The following is a 19,644-nucleotide window of genomic DNA, read 5'->3' as shown; positions in this document are numbered from 1 at the left end:
CAATAGCTAAAAATTCTCTAAGGGTTACCTTCAAGTAATATTCTTTACTCTTCACATCCTGAACACTTGTGAAAATACTCAATAACCTCCTCCTGTATGGTTAATTGATGCTCTTTAACAGCTTGCTCTCTCCCATTAGTCAGCACACAATTATTATTCTCCACTGCAAAACAATCTCAGCAGACCACTTTGTATTAAACAAACATATTATAAAAGATTAGGAGCCTCAGCATTTTGTGTCTGCCCGTCTCTATCCCACAGCTCTGCCTTTCAGTCTCAATCTACCAGCTGGAAGTTGAATTCCCAATTAAGTACATAGTGCTGTCTGACAACTGCTGCACATCCTCTCCGAATAAATACAACATGATAATAATAGTTTTCACTTCTACAGCACCAACTTCATCCCAAAGGGACCCGGTGCATTTTGAGAAAAGCCACGCCAAACAGAGGGAATCAGCTGATGAGGAATCAGCATCTTCAAACTGACACATATCCCGCTCTGCAGCAAGTATTGAGCCGGTTAGCTGTTCACAACAGCACAACAGAGCAGTCACTCACAGACACTGTAACTGAGCCCATGGAAGCGTGCTGTCCCTCTGCGCGCTCCAGGGTCAATGTACCCCACCAGGTTTCACACTCCCAGCTGAAACCAGGACAGGTGGGCAGAGACAGGTGGCCTCTAGTTCCTGACGTGGTGGAATTAAGCCAGGCAGGACATCCATCAAGTGTGGAAAGGATTTCCCATCTCCCCAGGGACAGCACCATGATTGATGCTGCGTTTCCAAAAATGTTCAGGCTGAGGTCTGATTGAGGAAAAAGGCTCAGCCAAAACAGGGTGGGCCTAGTCCAGAGTTGGAAAGGGGCAGTGAGGTGAGGCACATCCAAAAAACAGGCTGAGCAGGCAGCTTGGCTCAGTCCCCACCATGGTGGATTAACTTAAGCACTGATGCACAGGAGAGACCTCAAGCCTGCAAACACCTACACACATAGTTAACTTCCCCAGCACTTCCTCACCCCTACCTTCTCTGAAATTTCTTCTAACCTAAGGTAAGGCTGTCCTTTTCATCCAAACAGCTATCTCAGCTATTTTCAGTCCTGGGCATCTTCTGCCTTTCAACAAATTTTGTAGCAATGAGTTCAGTGGGCAAACCATGGAAAAGGTAATGTGTCACACATTTTAAATAAGCTGCCTTCCAGTTTCTTTGCATGTTCCACTGTTTTGAGGCCAGAACAGTAATACCCAAATTCACCTTCTCTGGACGTGTGCTAATTTGTTATGTGGACAGTCCTAGTCTTTCAGTTGCCCATCTTGTGGAGGTCTACTTCTATCAACTGCTTAGATGACCTACACGTTTAGCTCATTTGATCTCTCCTCAAAGAGGAGACCGTCCAGCCCTTCACAATTACTGCTGTGGTTTCCTCAGCTCCCTCACATTTGCTTGCACCTTGGTGGTAATGAGCTTCCCAGAGCTTTGCGTCTCATTCCGTGTGGCTCAGAAACAGCCCTGAGAGGCTGATCCATGTCAGAGTTTAACAGCTCGCTAATGAAAAGTGTGGTAAAAATGATGCACAAAATGGTTCTTTTTCTGCTAAGAAGCAAGATGGGCGTGAACTTATTTGGAGAGAATTTTACCAACATGCAAGACATCCCAAAGAGATGCTAAGAGATCTAGATAACCACATCACATTATTTAAATAATTTCCAGTAATGACCTAACAAAAGTGACAATCTTCCAAATGCTGGAAGTCAACATTTCAGCTTGTTAAAACTTCACATGGCAACCTGAAAACCTCAGAAAGCAAGTGAACACTCTGCCTCTCAGTTACATACTTGAATGAGGCCACTAGTTAGAGATGAAGTTTAAAATGCAGCAGCAATGAAAGGTCCAAACACCTATTTTGAGGAAGAGAGTGGGGGGAGGCATAGGAGCATTTCCATTTTGTGATTGCGTTGTTGCCAGCTTCGAGGAAGGAGCAGCAAACCAAATTATTGGAGCTCCTTTTGAAGTGGATGATAAAGACAAGAATCATGTCATTATTTTTAAATCACAATGTCTTCAAATTATTCTCGGAGTTTTGCAGAATGGCTATAATAATGATATTGTTCAGAAAAACAAACTGCACAAGCCTAGAAATGGCACGTTTTCTGCCTCCAGTCCTATCTGTCCACGCATTCTCTCTTGTATTTCTCTTATAAACAGGGAGAAGACCCCATAACCATACAGCATGAAATACAAATTATTCTTGCCATTCTGTACAGATACTACAAACCACGATGCCTGCCTTTGCTGGAAAACGCAGTGCAGCCTGCTCCTTTGTGCTCCGAGTCACAAGGAACAAACAGAAAAATCTCAGATCTTGTCTTTTTGGGTTGGGGAGTGAAAGGAAATTAGGAAATATGAACGGATGCAATATCCAAGCCACCAAGTCATACTGCATTTGCTATCAGGACATAATCACCCAATACCTTTCATAAACTCGTCTAATTCCTCTGAAAACACCAAACAGCATTTGACTTGCAGAATTTTTTATTCCTAAAGGAAGCTCATTTCCGAGGTTTATTTTAAAGCTATCACGTCTAAGATGGCCCCCTGTACCTGGGGAGTTGAAAAGGGTGAAGTGAAATATATGATTAATGAGGGGCCAGACTGCAGAAATAGAAGAGACCTGCCAGGCCAGCCAGTGCACTCACCTGCCTGGCTCTGAACAGCTCCCCAGCCTATTGCAATATCCCAAGCACAAGCACTGAGAGGCGTTCCCCAGGTTAGAGGAGCTACCCAGAGCTCTCAGTTTCCATGTATACTGAGCAGACTCTTATTCAACAGACAAGCATCAATTATAGATAAAGATCTATAAGTAAAAAATGAAAGTGGGATAAGCACGGAGATATTGGCATCGCTCAGAGACTGCTGGCATGGGTGCCATGCAGAAATCCTGACAGCTGAGCGCTGGAAACCAGGCGTGGCAAATTAAGGCTAGTTTAGGAGTTTTCAGTTTCCAGACTGGAATCCAGATCAGTCCAGGGGCTGAACCTTGCAAACACTTGTCTTTAATCAGTACAAGCCTGAATAACACTTTATAAGTGATCATTATTTATACATTTTGCTGTCTTACAGTTTATATCTAGTGTTTATTCTACCACCACCCTCTCCCACCCCCCGAGAAAAACCCTGCAGAACTGCAATCCCAAGCAGTCTGTCTGGGATACAGAAAACAGGATAGAGAAGGATTTGCGGACTACTTTTAAGAAAGCCCTCCCTGTCAGCACTGAAAAAACAGCACCAAGTACAAAAGGAAAGGGAGCAAAAGGAAATAATAAGCAAAAGTATCAGTAACATAGAAGGGGGAAGAGCAGAGTCCGCTATAACCATAGCAGAAAGATCTCTAAGTATTAATTAAAAGTGGAATACAATAAAAATAGTCACAGGGATCCCACAATTCCCACCCACAACCTCTTTGTGCTCCTATACAAGAATTTCCTGGCTATACAATACGCATTCTGCACCTTGCCGCACACAGAGCAGCGCTGAAAAACATGCACCATGGTCTGTCTGTGAAAGAAGATGCCCAAGCAGAGTTTGTCTCAAACATCATTAGAGATAGCAAGAACTGAACAAGTGTCCTGGTTTTGACTGGGATAGAGTTAATTTTCTTCCTAGTAGCTGGTACAGTGCTGTGTTTTGGATTTAGGATGAGAACAATGTTGATAACACACCAATGTTTTAGTTGTTGCTGAGCAGTGCTTACACTAGTCAGGGACTTTTCAGCTTCCCATGCTCTACCGACTGAGAAGGCTGGAGGTGCACAAGAAGCTGGGAGGGGGCACAGCCAGGACAGTTGACCCAAACTGGCCAGAGGGACATTCCATACCATGTGATGTCATGCTCAGTACATAAACTGGGGAAAGCTGGCCGGGGGGGCCGCTGCCCGGGGACTGGCTGGGCATCAGTCGGCAGGTGGTGAGCAATTGCATCGTGCATCACTTGCTTTGTATATTATTCTTCTTATTATTACTACTAGTAGTAGTAATAGTAGTATTTTATTTCATTTCAATTATTAAACTTTTTATCTCAACCCACGAGTTTTCTCACTTTCACTCTTCCGATTCTCTCCCCCATCCCACTGGGGGGGGGGGGAAGTGAGCGAGCAGCTGTGTGGTGCTCAGTTGCCAGCTGAGGTTGAACCACAACAAGAAGTCAACACTGTTGCTCTCCATGTTTGTCACTGTTTTCTGTACAGAACAGAACAGTTATGAACAACACAAGTGTTTTGTGTGCTTGTGTGTCCCCAAAGGCATAAAAATAAAATCTTTTTCATGCATAAGTAGGGTGAGGGCTTTACACTTTAACAATAAACAAATAATAATTTGGCTAGGGGGCCAGTTTCTTTTAACAAAAATGTTTGCTTTTTTTTTTTTGAACAATCATAGTTAAGTGTATAACAAATGCTTTCCGTCCTTAGCTATAGACAGCAACCCATTCAGCCTCAGAGAAGCAGAGAAAGGCACCATTTCAAGGGACGCTGTGAATGCGTAAGTGATGGAAAATTAAATCCTGCATTTCCTACTTTCTGGGAAAAATTATGGAGCGGGGGGGGACAGGACCCTGCAGAGCCTATGAAGTTCAAACATTTGCTGAACAGTGACTTCCAAGATAATCAGACCCCCAACCTTCACAAAAACATCTAAAGGCATTTGCTGCTTATACAAAAAAAACCACAAGTTAAAGCAAAGGCAGTATCTGCAATCAGCTGTTCTGGAAACACTACAACACTGAGTAAGCAGGTGTTTTACTATAAAAAAACCCTCACTCTAATTTTAAATTCATGTCTTATGGTAACTTGCCCAAATGTAATTTCAAACCTCTAAGAAAGTTACAGAGTTAGTACTGCAGCTCTATAAAACCTGTCTCATTGAATCAAGCTTCTTTGCTGTAAGCTTTCAAGGTTTTTAATTTTCTGCAGCAATTTCTACACACTGAAGAGTAACCAGTTAAAAACACTGGAAACCATCATTTTCTATTTTAATAGCCGAACACTTCCCACACTGTCCTGCCTAAATGAGGTTTCTTTCTTCTTGTGAGATCCTTGATTGTACACAAAGACACTTGATGTTCTTCTGAAATAGCCCATTTAATACCAATGCTCATGCATTTATGGATTTAAAGTCATAATAAACTGTTTGATTAGCCTAACCTACCACAAAGCACAGGCTACAGTATCCCACCTAGTAATTTCTGCAATGTTCTACTATATTTTGGTAAGCTACAGGGTCTCTTCTAGAAACATACACTTTTGGCTTTTTAAACACAGGCTCCAGCAGATCAAGAAACTACCCTATCACTGTGTTATCTCAGCAGTGAAATAAGTTGATGGTTAAAAATATGCCCCTCTTCAGTGAGTTCTGCCTCAGCCACTGGGTCTTCTTATACCATCCTTCATCTAAGTCTTATACCCTCAAAACTCCACTTCTGTCTAAGAACTTGCAGAACATGATCCAGCTCTAACTTTGCCTTGGTTAAATTACACTTTTCTCACCTCTCAAAAAGACAGACCAAATAATTCCTTTATTACCCCTCCTTTAAGCCTTTCCAACTTTTCAACCATTTTTCAATTGTGATGGTGGTATAAGTGGGGCCAACACATTTCATTAAGCTCTAAATTGTGATCTATATCTTATCTGTCATTTAACAACCAGTAGCAGATAGCAACACGTAGTTGCCAATAACCTAACAACTTTTCCACGACCCATTACCTTCTATTTCATAAGGCCATGAAATGAAAGGTTTGCACGTATCCAAAACCTGATACTGTAGGCAGATCAGACTGGTTTTAGGTACATGCATGGGTATTTCTTACTAAACCCAAACCCCAGCAACAGTTAAGAAACTCAAATAATTTCTTTTGGCTTAACAATAATTCTAACAGCTAAAGCAAAATTTCACCTTAATATAGTTACTAATTTCTAACACTCATTATTAGTGCAGCAAGAAGAACAATCTTAGGCCTTTGGAATTGGTGGCGAATAAATGAAAGGGGTGATCCCAAAGTAACATTAATGGGGGCATTATTTGTACCGTAAACTATGAAGACGTTTTAAAAGGGTTGTAAAGCTGAGCTATAGCAACTGACAGAAGATGTAATTATACAAGCAGCTGCATTCCAAATTTTGCCCGGATTTGCAATTTCCTGCAATTAGAGAGGAATGTATGCATCTCCATCTTAGGCATTTTAAGCAAGACATTCACTATTCAAATGCTTGCTCCCAGGCGCACCTATTGTCATTCCAAAACAAATTGACAGGGAAGCTACAGAGAATACCTATTTTATCTAGGAATAGAAGGCCATCTTTTAACTGGGGGAGGATTCCTCTGAGGAGAAACTAAAAGTATAGTTTCAGTATCAGGAATGCACATAGCTGCACCCAATGAGAACAGCTACCACGGTCTGGCAGGGCACTGCTGCTCTGTGCTTCCTTTTATTATACACTGAATACTGCAAAGCCTTCAGAACGACATCCACGCTGTTTTCCAATGGAAAGCTTTTAGATGGTGAGGAAGCGCAGTAATGGAAAGTTAGAAGTTAATTAAAACATTTAAATGAGAGAATTTCATAAAGAGGAGTGACCTGATCTTGTCTGAATGGATAACATACTTTTGTTGGTTTGGGTTTTTTTTTCCCTTTGGTTTTTTTGTTGATTTTTTTTTTTTAAGATAATCAAATGGGTCTGTATTTAGAGTCATGTATCTATTGACATTGATAGGAGTCAGAAAAGTCAGTTTAGCTTAAGATAAAGGAAAAGGATATAGGATTAAGAAAATAGGAAAAGAACATTAAGATTTTTTCAGGGTCTTTACCAGAAAAATGCAAAGTATACCTCCAAATATCAATACAAAACACAAAAGCACACACCTGATAAAAGCATTGCCTGTTTGCTGAGCCTACAAATATCTATCACACAGGCAAAGCAAAAGGGAAATTAATCCTCTTAGGCCTAAAAGCAACTGAACTCTCTGACTGCTGTGCAGTGAGCCTGTGTGAACAGACTTGCTTACAGTAAGGGCTTCATCCAGCTCTCCTCCTGTGACGGAGCTGCACTGGATCCTACCCTTGAAGAGATGCACAAAGAGGCAGTTGCTTCAAGGACAACCTTTGAGTTGGATTGCTAAAGGGCATACCTGAGGCAAACAGCCCAGAACAAAGGCAGCTATGCTGAAAGCCTCATGAGATACATCCCTCTTCCACAAAGCTATAAAAAAGTTTCCTGTTGTATGGATATTTTCTGAACTCTCTGTTCCTGAGTTTTTGGCATGAGTAATTTTCTTTTCCAGTGGTTAACTTTTGAGGAGAACAACTGAACTCAAAGAAAAAAAAATAGATGGGAGTCAAAAATGTAATGTGATTATTCTATTGCAGCAACTCTGTGGGCAGAACCAGCCAGGGACAAATCTTAAAATAATAAGTGGTCTTCAAAGAAACCAGCAATTTCTCCATCACCTCTGTTCAGCTAAAGAGGATGCCAGCAATGCCAGCACAAAAAGAGCAGACATGAAGCATCAGCAAGAGCATGCAACAAGATGGGCAGAATCACTGTGCTCTGGAGCTGGGAGCTCATCTAAACCTCTTCAGCTACTTCCGAAGAAGATATGCAAACCCGCCACCCAGTACGGTCCCACTGCTCCCAGGAAGGTGGGCCAGCTCCAGGCAGGAGCATCAAACTTGCAGATTCTTTATCATCAACTACAATGAGACACGGTTCAGACCTGTGAAAGTCTCATACACCACACAATTCCGAATGCACACCACAGGGAATAAGAGATAAACACCTATTTCCTTCTCCAAATTATAAGTCTTCAGCATTTTACAGTAATAAAAAAAATTCCATTCTAACAGCCCAGCCTTTACAATGCATTTCTTTTTAACTACAGTTTTATCTCTAGATTTTTCAAAATCCTTGAATTCAATTAGAAGATCACACAAATTCATGTAGTAATGGGCATACTGAAAATATATGATATGAAAACCAGAGTATGTCAGCGTAAGTAGTTTAGACACTTGCAGAAAGGCTGCAGTGCTACTTTGAAAAAGACCCTGACAACTACACATTACAAAGGAAGGCGATAGACAAGTAGAGCTTCATATAATAAATTGCTTACTTATTTTTCAATTTGTTCTTCCAAACTTCTCTTGGGCAGCAAACACTAATGATATGAGATACCATCTCAGATCTAAGTGACTTGCAGAGGCTTGGAGGGCCCCACTTTGTTTTAAGCAGAGCTTTATCACTGTGCAACATGGAAGTAGCCACTTTAGAATCAGAGTGCTGCTTGTGACTGGCACGTCTCCGTATTATCCTGCTTTGGGAGAACAGGATGTGAAACTAATTCAAGCAATGTAGTCCCTGTATATACAGCCAAAAAAAAGGAACGTTTATACAAACCACTGCTAAAATGCACAGATGAAAGGAATGTATTACCACCTAGTCATACAAATTTTCAGAAAAGGGTCGGTCTCATGCAAAAATTACAAGGGGAGAAAAAAAACCAACACAAAAACCAAACACAACTTCTAGGGAGTTTCTTCACCCCCCAAACCAGTTTGGGTTTCAGTTAGAAAATACTCCCTTGTCCCCTCCAGAGGCTTTGCATGACCACTGCAGAACCTCCACCAGCACCCAGCCCTGCAGCTATTCTCTCTGCTTTTGGGGGAGGCAGGAGCAGTGCATCCAGAGCAGCAAAGGTCGCTCCAGCAACCCAGCCTATCCACAGCTATGGCATGAGGCAAATGAACTTTAACTCCCAGGTGGAGATTTGTCTACATAAAACATTTTCAGAGTTTCAGTGAAAAAGCAGACATTTTCTAAAGCCACTACTCTTAAAATGCATTCAGCAGTTTCTCTTATTAGCTCACAGTTTTGATGGTGAGTAGCAGCTGTAGGTGGATGTGAAGCTGCTTGAATGCCCATCATGACCCTTGCAGCAGTCAAAGGCCAGGCCCTACAGCTAGCCTGCAAAGGGAAAAATCAAACAGCTCTCAGTTTTGAGAGAGCCGATAAGATGAAGAGTTAAAAGTAGCGAGTTCTGAGCTCAGAAGTGTACTAAAGCTTTATTCAGATGCATTTCTGGCTGGGAAGAAGAGATGTGACAATACGAAATTACAGATTTATGTCAATTCTTCTACAAGCACAAGGGACAAAGACACAGAAATGAGTTGCATACTTTTTTCTCTTATGATCAAGTACCCTCGATTTCAGGGCAGACGACTGAGAGAACAAGGCCAAGGTTTTAAGAAAAAGGGAAACTTAAAGTTAAGCTTTGAATGCACGAATGCAAACAGTCCTTCCAAAAGCACCTCTATCAACTCACCTAAAACCCAAGCAGTACTGCAAAGTACACAACGCTTCTAACTCCTGCTGGTAGAGGAGGAACCCATCCTGACAGTCTGCTCGGAGCTGTAAAGCAAGCCAGATACCTCCTGGAAGTTACTGTCCCCAAAACCCACTCTGAAAGGTTCAGTAAAACACATTAATAGTGTTTCAGATAGAGCTGCTCTAAAATACAGCCAGTGGCTACGGTGTTTAATATGGCCTCTCTCAGCCAGAATTAGCTATGTCCCCAAGATACTGCCCTTGTGGAAGACAACATTTGTTGCAGTGGCTCACCACTTGCAAGAGAGTCTCAAAATCCAGCAACCTTGTGGTCACAGGTACCTCAAATTCCACCCATCAGCCTCCAAGCTTTCCACATTCAAAAGATAAAGGTGGTGCTGGGACCTGCGATCTTATATATCTTGCGCATTTGAGCCCTATGGGTGTTCCTAGTCTTCGTCCATGTTTTATTGTTTGTTTTAACTGTGAGAACATAAGTACTACACTTACTTCTTAAAAATGCACTAAAACATTTATAGTGGCTACAAAACATGTTCTCTCATTGGAATGGGTTTTTTTACAGTTTATTGTTAAATAAAGCTCATCTAAAATTTATTGGAGTATAATTCTTCAGCTGCATTTACTACATGTTTCATTGCCTTGGTTGGTATCCAACATCTTGGCAAATAATGCAAGTAAAATATTAACACTGGTTATTGATTATACTTTAACTGATCGTGTCACCTGAGCAAACATTCTGCATTTCAGCAAAGGAAGGGAAAACAGCATCTTTTGGGAAGCAAGAAACTTTCACCCACGCTTACTTCAAACCCCAGAGTTCTGCACACAAAACAGAAGACAGCACTCAAGTTTTTAATGTTTCTCTCTTCCCTAAGGAGCTGGAGTCTTTTAGAATATATAAGCCCCATGAAAAATGTCAGGCTAGGTAATTTATTTTCAGTTACAGTTTTTGTGTGTTTGAAATTGGTTTGCTGATTTAGCAACTGGTACATAGTCTCTGTCTCTCACGCAGTTCAGCACTCATTCAGCAATCCGCACAGCAAGTTGCATCTGCAAATGAAGAATAAATACTTATCTTTTTCATCTCTTTGTATGCTGCAAGCTTAACATTGACTATTCAAGTCTGACCAACCTGCACAGAGTTCTCAGAAGTGAGCAAGATTCTTTCAAAAATCTCTCAGCTCTGCTTATCTGCAGTAACTTTCTACATGCATGCCAGCCTTAAACCAGGCTAACTAGGAGCTTCAGGTCTAACACAAATGTTAGATCCTGCTGTTAAGAGGAGAACCGATGCACGGAGATGGCTTCTTTCCTCCTTCCAACACAAGAGAGATCACACTGCCCTCCAAGAACAATCACTTGGATCTCCACCACAGTCTCCACGGGCGCTTACCAGAAGCAAGCAGCCTCAGATCTCCTGCTAGGAATATAGATGAGTGACAAATAAACCAATGCGAGAAAATACATGAGCAAAAAGTGAATACAAACATTAGGATTTTACTTCCTACTGTTTACAGCAGAGCCATGCTTTCTAATAACCTAAATCTGCTAATACCATGGCAATTCCATCAGCAGCAAATTTAATCCTGCATTTAACTAAATAACTACACAAAAGCCATTAGCCTTGTCCCTCCTTGTCATCTTCACCATCCTCCTGTCCATGTTCTCCACTGGTCCCTTTGACAGATGTTTCTGTTGATGTCTCTCGGTTTCCTCCCCCTTACCCCAGGCATCTGGGCCCAGCCAACCATGCATTTCCAAAAGCTGCTCTTGTGGCCTTGCTAGTTCTTCAATTTCTTTTTGCAAGAAAAGCTCCACTGACAGCTGCTCGGTGCTCCAGATGGAGGTTTGCAAATACAAAGTGGAACACAGAAATGCTCTGGGACGGGGGAAGGGGCAGGGGAAGGGAATGTGCTGACTGAGGAAATACAACAGCACTGAACCATTCCCTACCACTCCTCCACTTCCTGCCCCCCAGACAGCCTGGATAAATAACTGCCCGCTACACTAACATCTTCATATTAGCAGAAAGCCCAGAGAACTAGAATAAACAACAGAAATAGCAAAGATGCAATGTGAACAGTTTGCTTTAAAAAAAAAAAAGCTTTTGACAAGCCTTCAGAGAGTTCTCCAGTGAGAGCTCAGCTGCCCCTTTGCCACAAGTCCCGGGTTTAAGGCAGCAGAAAGACAAGCTGGCCCCGCACCAGTGGAGGAGGGAATGCAGCACACTAGGAGCCAGTCCAATCCCCACTGTTGCCCCTCGCCATTCACACAGTGGAGAAAATAATGAGGCTTTGTATTTCCCTCACCCACACATGCCTTTTTCTTCATGCAGGTTAGTCGCACACACAGCACAGCCACCAAGCACTGGCAGTGGCTACTAGGGTACCCACAGCTCCTCATCCCCCCCTCCAATTCATTACAAGGCTTACAGAAAAACTTTGGAAGTGTGTTCGCTTGAGTAGATAAAACTCAACTCAATCTTGGAAGAAACAACAAAAAAACCCCAAGCAAAACCAGAAGGATGTAGGACAATGTTTCAGCATCAGCCTCTCAAGCTGCTTCCCTACTTCAAATAGTGAAGCCTTAAATCAAAGCACATCAAAAACCATTCAGTCTTTTATAAATATAAGTTCCTTAGAAAAAAAATGCTTTTTATTAGAATCTACAAGGTCTCCAGCAGTGTGCTGTGATGAGCTGGCGGTGGCAAAAAGTTTGAGTGAATCACAGGACTCTTGGGATGGAGCGAAAGCCTCTCTGCGTTTCAGCCCTCACCGTCCCCACTTGATGGGTTGTCCCAGGTCATTCCTGCTGCCACCGCTGACCACCCCTGCACTTCCTCTCTCCCCAGCAAGAGAAAACAAAACATCCCTCTCCTGTGCAGCCCCTCCCCAACACACTGAATCCAAAGGGTGTCTCTTCCGAAATGGGCAGCCCTGCATCCTCCCATCCCTATCAAGGCTGCGGGTGCAACAGTTTGGGAAGGTTGGGGGTTACTGAATTGAAGGGGAGCTGACCAATCAGGAGAAAAAATACAGAAACAAAGACAAAATGCAGGTTTCAGTGTGCTCTTCCACCGTCATTAAGGAAGTCTGATACAGGCCAGGGATTACCACCTCTTAAGTCTCAACTCTGAGTACTCAGGCACAATGGGAGCCAAGCATGCAAGCACAGCCACCAGTATTTCTGGAGAGGGCTCTCATGCGGAGGGAGCATGTTCAAGCTCAGATTAATGGCTCTAAGTCTTTCCGGGCCATGCTTCGAAGGCATATGCATGAGCAAGCTCCATCCCATCATATCGCCATCTCAAAGGAGTCTGACTTCCTTTTAAATGCTAGCGAACACAGAGGATCCCAAGATACAATATCCCAAGTTTCAACAAAAGCTCAGTATGGTGTGAGCATTTGTGTGATGAAAACTGAAGCGATCACCATTTGGAGTCAAATACTCTGCATTCCAGCTTGTGGATGCCAAATGTTTAACACAGACTGAAATCAAATCCCTCTCTCAAATAGAGGAGTAGATAACATGAAATATTCAGAAAGGAAAAAGTAAACAAACAAGTTCTCTTCTGGAATTAGGAGATTTCATCTTTTACAGTTAAGTTTGTTTCTAAGAAGAGAAACATTTTTAAAGCTTAACCATTTCACTCAACTTTTTGATCGTTTACAAATCCCCAAAATGTCACCAAAGAAATGATGATTATTTGCCCAGTACTGCATGGAAAAGAACAAAGCTAACAATAAGAAAGCCCCGTATTCAGATCACACCTCTGTCATACGCCTCTCCTCCTCCAAGATACTGAACACATTGCTGCCTAGAGATGGGTATCAGTTAAAATGTCATATTAATCAGGGTTTCACAAATCACCCAAATCCCATGGCAACATTCAGATGTCTTCTAGTGAATGTCCCTGAAAGGGGAAATGGTTTCAGGGTCATTCCAAGCACATATCCAAAGAAAGTGCTGGGGGCAGACAGAAAAAAAACAAAAGAAAATAAGGAAACAAAGAAAGAAACAACAGAAAATAAGGAAAATAAGTTCCTTAATTTTAAAACATTTAAGATCAGTAGTTTTAACTACCAGAATCACAGTGGGCAAATGATCAAACCTGCAACAATTAGACATATCGCCCCTGAAACCACATCCTGAATAATAAGCAGTTGTGTTTAATGGTGCAAACCAGACATCATGGCATAGCAATGACTTTAACACACCTGAAATACTTCTACATAGTCCAAAATCAGTCAATCAATCACTCACAGGCTTGCATAAGTGAAAGAGACTTCAACAAGTTTTCAAGCCCAATCCACAGTCTTAGAGCAGGTCCAACTCCTCTTCAGCCATCCCTGACAGGTATTTGCACAATCTGGTTTGTGCAGGGTCCAGGAACGGAGACTTCACAGCTCACCAGACAACCTACTCCAACATTTCTGTGCCCTGCGCATTAGGAATTTTTTTCCTTAGTATCTAATTAGAATCTCTGTGTTGCGATTTACACGCATTCTTGTCCCGTTCACTGAGGACATGGGGGGGGGGGGAGGGGAATCTTTCCTCCACAGAAAACTTCTTCATATTCAAAGAATCATATACCTCACCTTAGTCTTTCCATTTTTAACATAAAGACCTTCAGAGACCTTACGTTCCAGACTTACAATGATTTTCATTTTTCTCTTCCGGACTCTCCCCAATTTCTCTCCTGAACTGTGATGCTCAAAACTGGATGTAAAGAAAGAGCAACCGTACCTTGTTGTATCAAAGCTCCATCTAACCCAGCACTGCCACAATAGTCTTCAATAGCAAACAGCTAGGGAATAGGTTTAGGACTAGACAAATATGTAACAATACCTCACTGGAGGATCCAACTTCCTAAACTCCAGTAGTTTGCGGCTGTAGGACTTTCCTGACCAGAGAATACTTTCCATATTTCCTGCTTAACAATGATTTTTTTTCTTCATTAATTTGTCCAGTTATTCCTGGGTTCTCACCTATCGTGAGAACCAAGGAGCATCAGAAGAACAGTAAAAAAATGTTTCCTCCTTTTCCAGTGCAATACCCCTCTTCATTCTCTCCTCTTCCAGTGCAAGAAGCCCTAACCTAAGTAAATTTCTCTTGCAAAGAAACACTTTCAAAACTGGGGTCATCATTGCTTCCCCTCCCTGTGCTTTTCAGCTCAACCACATCTTTTTTTTGAGTTAGGGCTGGGACCAGAACTGCACACAGCATTCCAGCAGTATTTTCAGTTTTGCTCTCTTCTGCTTTCCTAACAATTCTTAGGATTTGGTTTGCTGTTCTTGACCACTGACATTGCCACAGAACTATCGTTATAACCCTAAGAGCTCATTCTCGTGATAGAAAAAACACATGTAAAATTATGATTCTCCCTTCAGATGCATTTTGTTAGATTTATCTCCATCCAATTTTATTTGATGTTTTACCACTTCACTACTCGGTACAAAGGCCCTCAACAATCCTTTGCTGTTGTCCTTCACATGTGCTGTCAGGGATTAGTCTCATCTCAGCCTGGGCACCTCGCTATCCACCTCCTTTCCCAGAGCAGTTATACACACGCTGAGCAGCACGGGCCCATGCGGCTCCACTGGTGACCGCCTCCACAAACCGATCACAGCCGCTTCCTCTCTGCTTCCTGCTCCGCTGTTTGCTCAAGGGTAAGAGGAAAGACAGCCACGTGGGCATTTATTTTTGTTGAGAATCTGTTCAGGGACTTAATCAAATGTCATTTGTAAATGCAATTAAACGACGTCAATCCAACCTCCCTTGCTCACATGCTCACTAGTCCCTTCAAAGAGCACCAACAGATTTTAGATTCATGATTCCTCTCTGCAAAAACTGTGCTGTCTCTTCGCCAGTATATCACGTTTCATCATGTGCCCTCAATTCTTTTCTTCAGAACAGTTTCTACTCAGTTGCCTGGCACAGACATGAGGCCTACTGGTAACAACAGACATAATTACTCTGTGGATTATCACGCTTTTTGTGAAGTACAAGGTAGTGGGCAACAAGAGCTATAATAAACTGTACTGACCCTCAGCCAGGCATGCCTGTGAGAGCCAAGATAATTTCCAGATGTCTCAGTATCGCAAGATACAAAGTTAGAGATAATGACCACTTTAGCTACTGCTATATCTTCTCTTTGTTTGACTAAAAAAAAAAAATATAGAAGGAAAGATTTGATAAGCTTATTTCTCCAGGGAAAAGACTGAAGGGGGCAGAAACATACAATTGATAGAGAAGCCTGCATTCAGCAAGCATCCTGGCTGTGGAGAAAAAAGACAGACTACAGGCAGAAAACATCACATAACTGGCGACATTATTCAAAGGAAGGGTTGTTATAAAGAGGATTGATGGAGAGTCATCTGACCCCCAGCATTCCAAAAAATGCTGTCTTGTAGCATTACAAAACAATTCTGTTCCAGGGCATGTAGAAGAGAAGGCACTTGTGATAAACCATCCTTTTAACCATACACTAAGATGCACTCCATTTGTTTCCCACAGTCATAAACTCATATGACGTTCACTGAATCTCAGAAACACTGGAACTTGATCAACCGTCATTCAAATCCCATTTGAATATTTCAAAGTACAATGAAGAATTCATCGGTTAATCTTTTTGGACTTCATTTCCAAATTTAAGCATTAAAAAAATTTCATATGGTTATTATATAATATTTAACATAAAAAACAGGAAAAAAATGAGAGTTTATGACCTTTGGAAGAAGGGGCAGGCCACTCAGGAGGACTACAAGGATGTCGTGAGGTTATGCAGGGAGAAAATCAGAAGGGCCAAAGCCCAACTAGAACTTAATCTGGCTACTGCCGTAAAAGACAAGAAAAAATGTTTCTATAAATACATTAGCAACAAAAGGAGGGCTAAGGAGAACCTCCATCCTTTATTGGATGTGGGGGGAAACATAGTGACAAAGGACAAGGAAAAGGCTGAGGTACTTAATGCCCTCTTTGCCTCAGTCTTTAATAGTAACACCAGTTGTTCTCAGGGTACCCAGCCCCCTGAGCTGGAAGACAGGAACGGAGAGCAGAATGAAACCCCCATAATCCAAGGGGAATTGGTTAGCGACCTGCTACACCACTTAGACACGCACAGGTCTATGGGGCTGGATGGGATCCATCCAAGGGTACTGAGGGAGCTGGTGGAAGTGCTCACCAACCCACTTTCAATCATTTATCAGCAGTCCTGGCTAACTGGGGAGGTCCCAGTTGACTGGAGGTTAGCAAATGTGACGCCCATCTACAAGAAGGGCTGGAAGGAGGATTCGGGGAACTACAAGCCTGTCAGCCTGACCTCGGTGCCGGGGAAGGTTATGGAGCAGCTCATGTTGAGGTGCCATCATGCGGCACGTACAGGACAACCAGGTGATCAGGCCCAGTCAGCATGGGTTTATGAAAGGCAAATCCTGCTTGACTAACCTGATCTCCTTCTATGACCAGGTGACCCGCCTAGTGGATGAGGGAAAGGCTGTGGATGTTGTCTACCTAGACTTTAGTAAAGCCTTTCACACCATTTCCCACAGCATTCTCCTGGAGAAACTGGCTGCTCATGGCTTGGACGGGCGTACTCTTTGCTGGGTAAAAAACTGGCTGGATGGCCGGGCCCAGAGAGTTGTGGTGAATGGAGTTAAATCCAGTTGGCAGCCAGTCACGAGCGGTGTTCCCCAGGGCTCAGTACTGGGGCCAGTTCTGTTCAATATCTTTATCAATGATCTCGGCAAGGGGATTACTGCTCCCTCAGTAAGTTTGCAGATGACACCAAGTCGGGCAGGAGTGTTGATCTGCTCGAGGGTAGGAAGGCTCTGCAGAGGGACCTGGACAGGCTGGGTCGATGGGCCGAGGCCAACTGTATGAGATTCAACAAGTGCCGGGTCCTGCACTTCGGCCACAACAACCCCATGCAACGCTACAGGCTTGGGGAAGAGTGGCTGGAAAGCTGCCCAGCAGAAAAAGACCTGGGGGTGTTGGTCGACAGCCGGCTGAACATGAGCCGGCAGTGTGCCCAGGTGGCCAAGAAGGCCAATGGCATCCTGACCTGTATCAGAAATAGTGTGGCCAGCAGGAGTAGGGAAGTGATCATCCCCCTGTACTCGGCACTGGTGAGGCCGCACCTCGAATACTGTGTTCAAGTTTTGGGCCCCCCACTACAAGACAGACATTGAGGTGCTGGAGCGTGTCCAGAGAAGAACGACGAAGCTGGTGAAGGGTCTGGAGCACAAGTCTTATGAGGAGCGGCTGAGGGAACTGGGGTTGTTTAGCCTGGAGAAAAGGAGGCTCAGGGGAGACCTTATCACTCTCTACAACTACCTGAAAGGAGGTTGTAGTGAGGTGGGGGTCAGTCTCTTCTCCCAAGTAACAAGCAATAGGACAAGAGGAAATGGCTCAAGTTACACCAGGGGAAGTTTAGATGGGATATTAGGAAAAATTTCTTCACCGAAAGGGTTGTCAAGCATTGGAAGAGGCTGCCCAGGGAAGTGGTGGAATCGCCATCCCTGGAGGTATTTAAAAGACGTGTAGATGCGGTGCTTAGGGACATGGTTTAGTGGTGGACTTGGCAGTGTTAGGTTAATGGTTGGACTTGATGATCTTAAAGGTCTTTTCCAACCTAAACGATTCTATGATTCTATAATATTTAACAGCATATATATTGTTATATATAAGAGGAGTCAGAGCATATCTTGCTTTGGAAATCATGCATTGGAAGTTTTATTTTTAGAATTCAAGGTCTGAGTTGTCCTACAACAGTCATATCTGTTTTGCCATAAAATCAACAAAATCTGATGACGCTAGAGACCTGCCTAATCCAGTACTCCATCACTGACAGTGACAGACAGCAAGTGCCTAGAGAAGACTGTAAGACAAAGGCAAATATATGGAGATAATTCCTCAGAATATTCCCCCAGTTGGCAACGATTTGTACTCCTGCAACTTTCTAAGCTTGTAATTCATATCTGTATATTTGTCTTTGATGGATTTCTTCTTCCAGGAATGTGTCCAACGGATTTCGAATCCATGTACACTGCTTATATCCACAGCGTCCTGTAGGAAGAAGTTCCATACTCCGTGTAAAGTAGCAGCTCCTTGTGCCCATCTCAATCCAACTGATCCTAACGAGTTCCTTATCCTTATAGTGGAAGAGAGAGTGATCAGCTCTCCACACCCTTTTTCCATGCCAGACCCTTTTGAACTCTTGGGCAAATACCTCTTGATCTGACAACATGCCACTTTCCATTTTGTCAGCTGATCTATAATCCTGTCTACCAACACTTCAATCTAAAAAAAAACCAACCAACAAAAAAAAACCCCAAAAAAACAAGCAAAAAAACCCCTCTCCTGAGTTGACACAGACATAGAATAGCTATACAGCATTTTTGTTACTGCTCTATCTGCCGCAAGTGTTTCTTTCACTTTTTCTCCATCCACGGGTTTCATAGATTCTCTGGTATACTTCTTTTCTCTTGATGACTGAAAAAAATTACTAGTTTTTATGGCTGCATCTTCATCTTATCTTCTCCTTGTGCCAGCATGTTAATATTCAGATTCACCTTCTACATTTACGTTAACAGCTCCTTTATTTATTCCCCACCACCCCCTCCAGGTGCTTCCCAGTGTCTCCCCATCCCTATATCAGTGAATACCATGTACACTTCCTTCGTATCACCTGCTTTCCTCCGCAGCCAGCCTCCCACAGCCAGTCTGTTCTTCCACCAAATCTTGTGCTTAGTACCTTCTTTCACTTCACAGGTTTCAAATCCTTCTTATTCCTTCCCCCATCAGACATTTCAAAGACTACTAACTCAGTGAAAGATGACAAGCTCTGGCCTCTCCCACCTTCCTTTCCCTGCAAATACCTATCTTTATTTTTCTCACTGTAACCATTACTGATGCTTTCAACCTGCTGCCTCTGTCCCCTCTGGGGGCTGCCATGATTTCCTTCTCTTCTCTTTCTCTCCTCTCCTCTGCAACCTCTATCCTTTGATGCCTTCCTTTCCAAAAGAACACTTATTTTGTTTCAGCATGCTGCCTCTCTGGGACAGATGCCTACTTTGTGTTTGAAAGAGCACCTGGCATGCTGTGGGCATAAACAGACAAGTAACTGTAGTAGATCTGACATCGAGATTGCAGCAAGGTTGACACAGAGCAGCAACAGGGAGGCTGCCCTAGGATGGGCCGTAGCAAGACAGCTGAAAAATACAGCATCTTAAAAGTTGCTAATGATCAAGATTGCCACC

At 42.9% G+C, this 19,644-nt stretch overlaps 1 protein-coding gene across 1 annotated transcript in view; it reads right to left on the bottom strand.

Annotated features, from left to right (window-relative positions):
• Positions 1-19,644, bottom strand: part of TEDC1 (tubulin epsilon and delta complex 1) — an 80,306-nt gene that overhangs the window by 4,271 nt on the left and 56,391 nt on the right. The window lies entirely within an intron of this gene.

Source organism: Aptenodytes patagonicus, chromosome 5, assembly GCF_965638725.1.
Source record: "Aptenodytes patagonicus chromosome 5, bAptPat1.pri.cur, whole genome shotgun sequence".
Taxonomy (NCBI): domain Eukaryota; kingdom Metazoa; phylum Chordata; class Aves; order Sphenisciformes; family Spheniscidae; genus Aptenodytes; species Aptenodytes patagonicus.
This window is presented reverse-complemented; position numbering and strand designations above follow the sequence as displayed.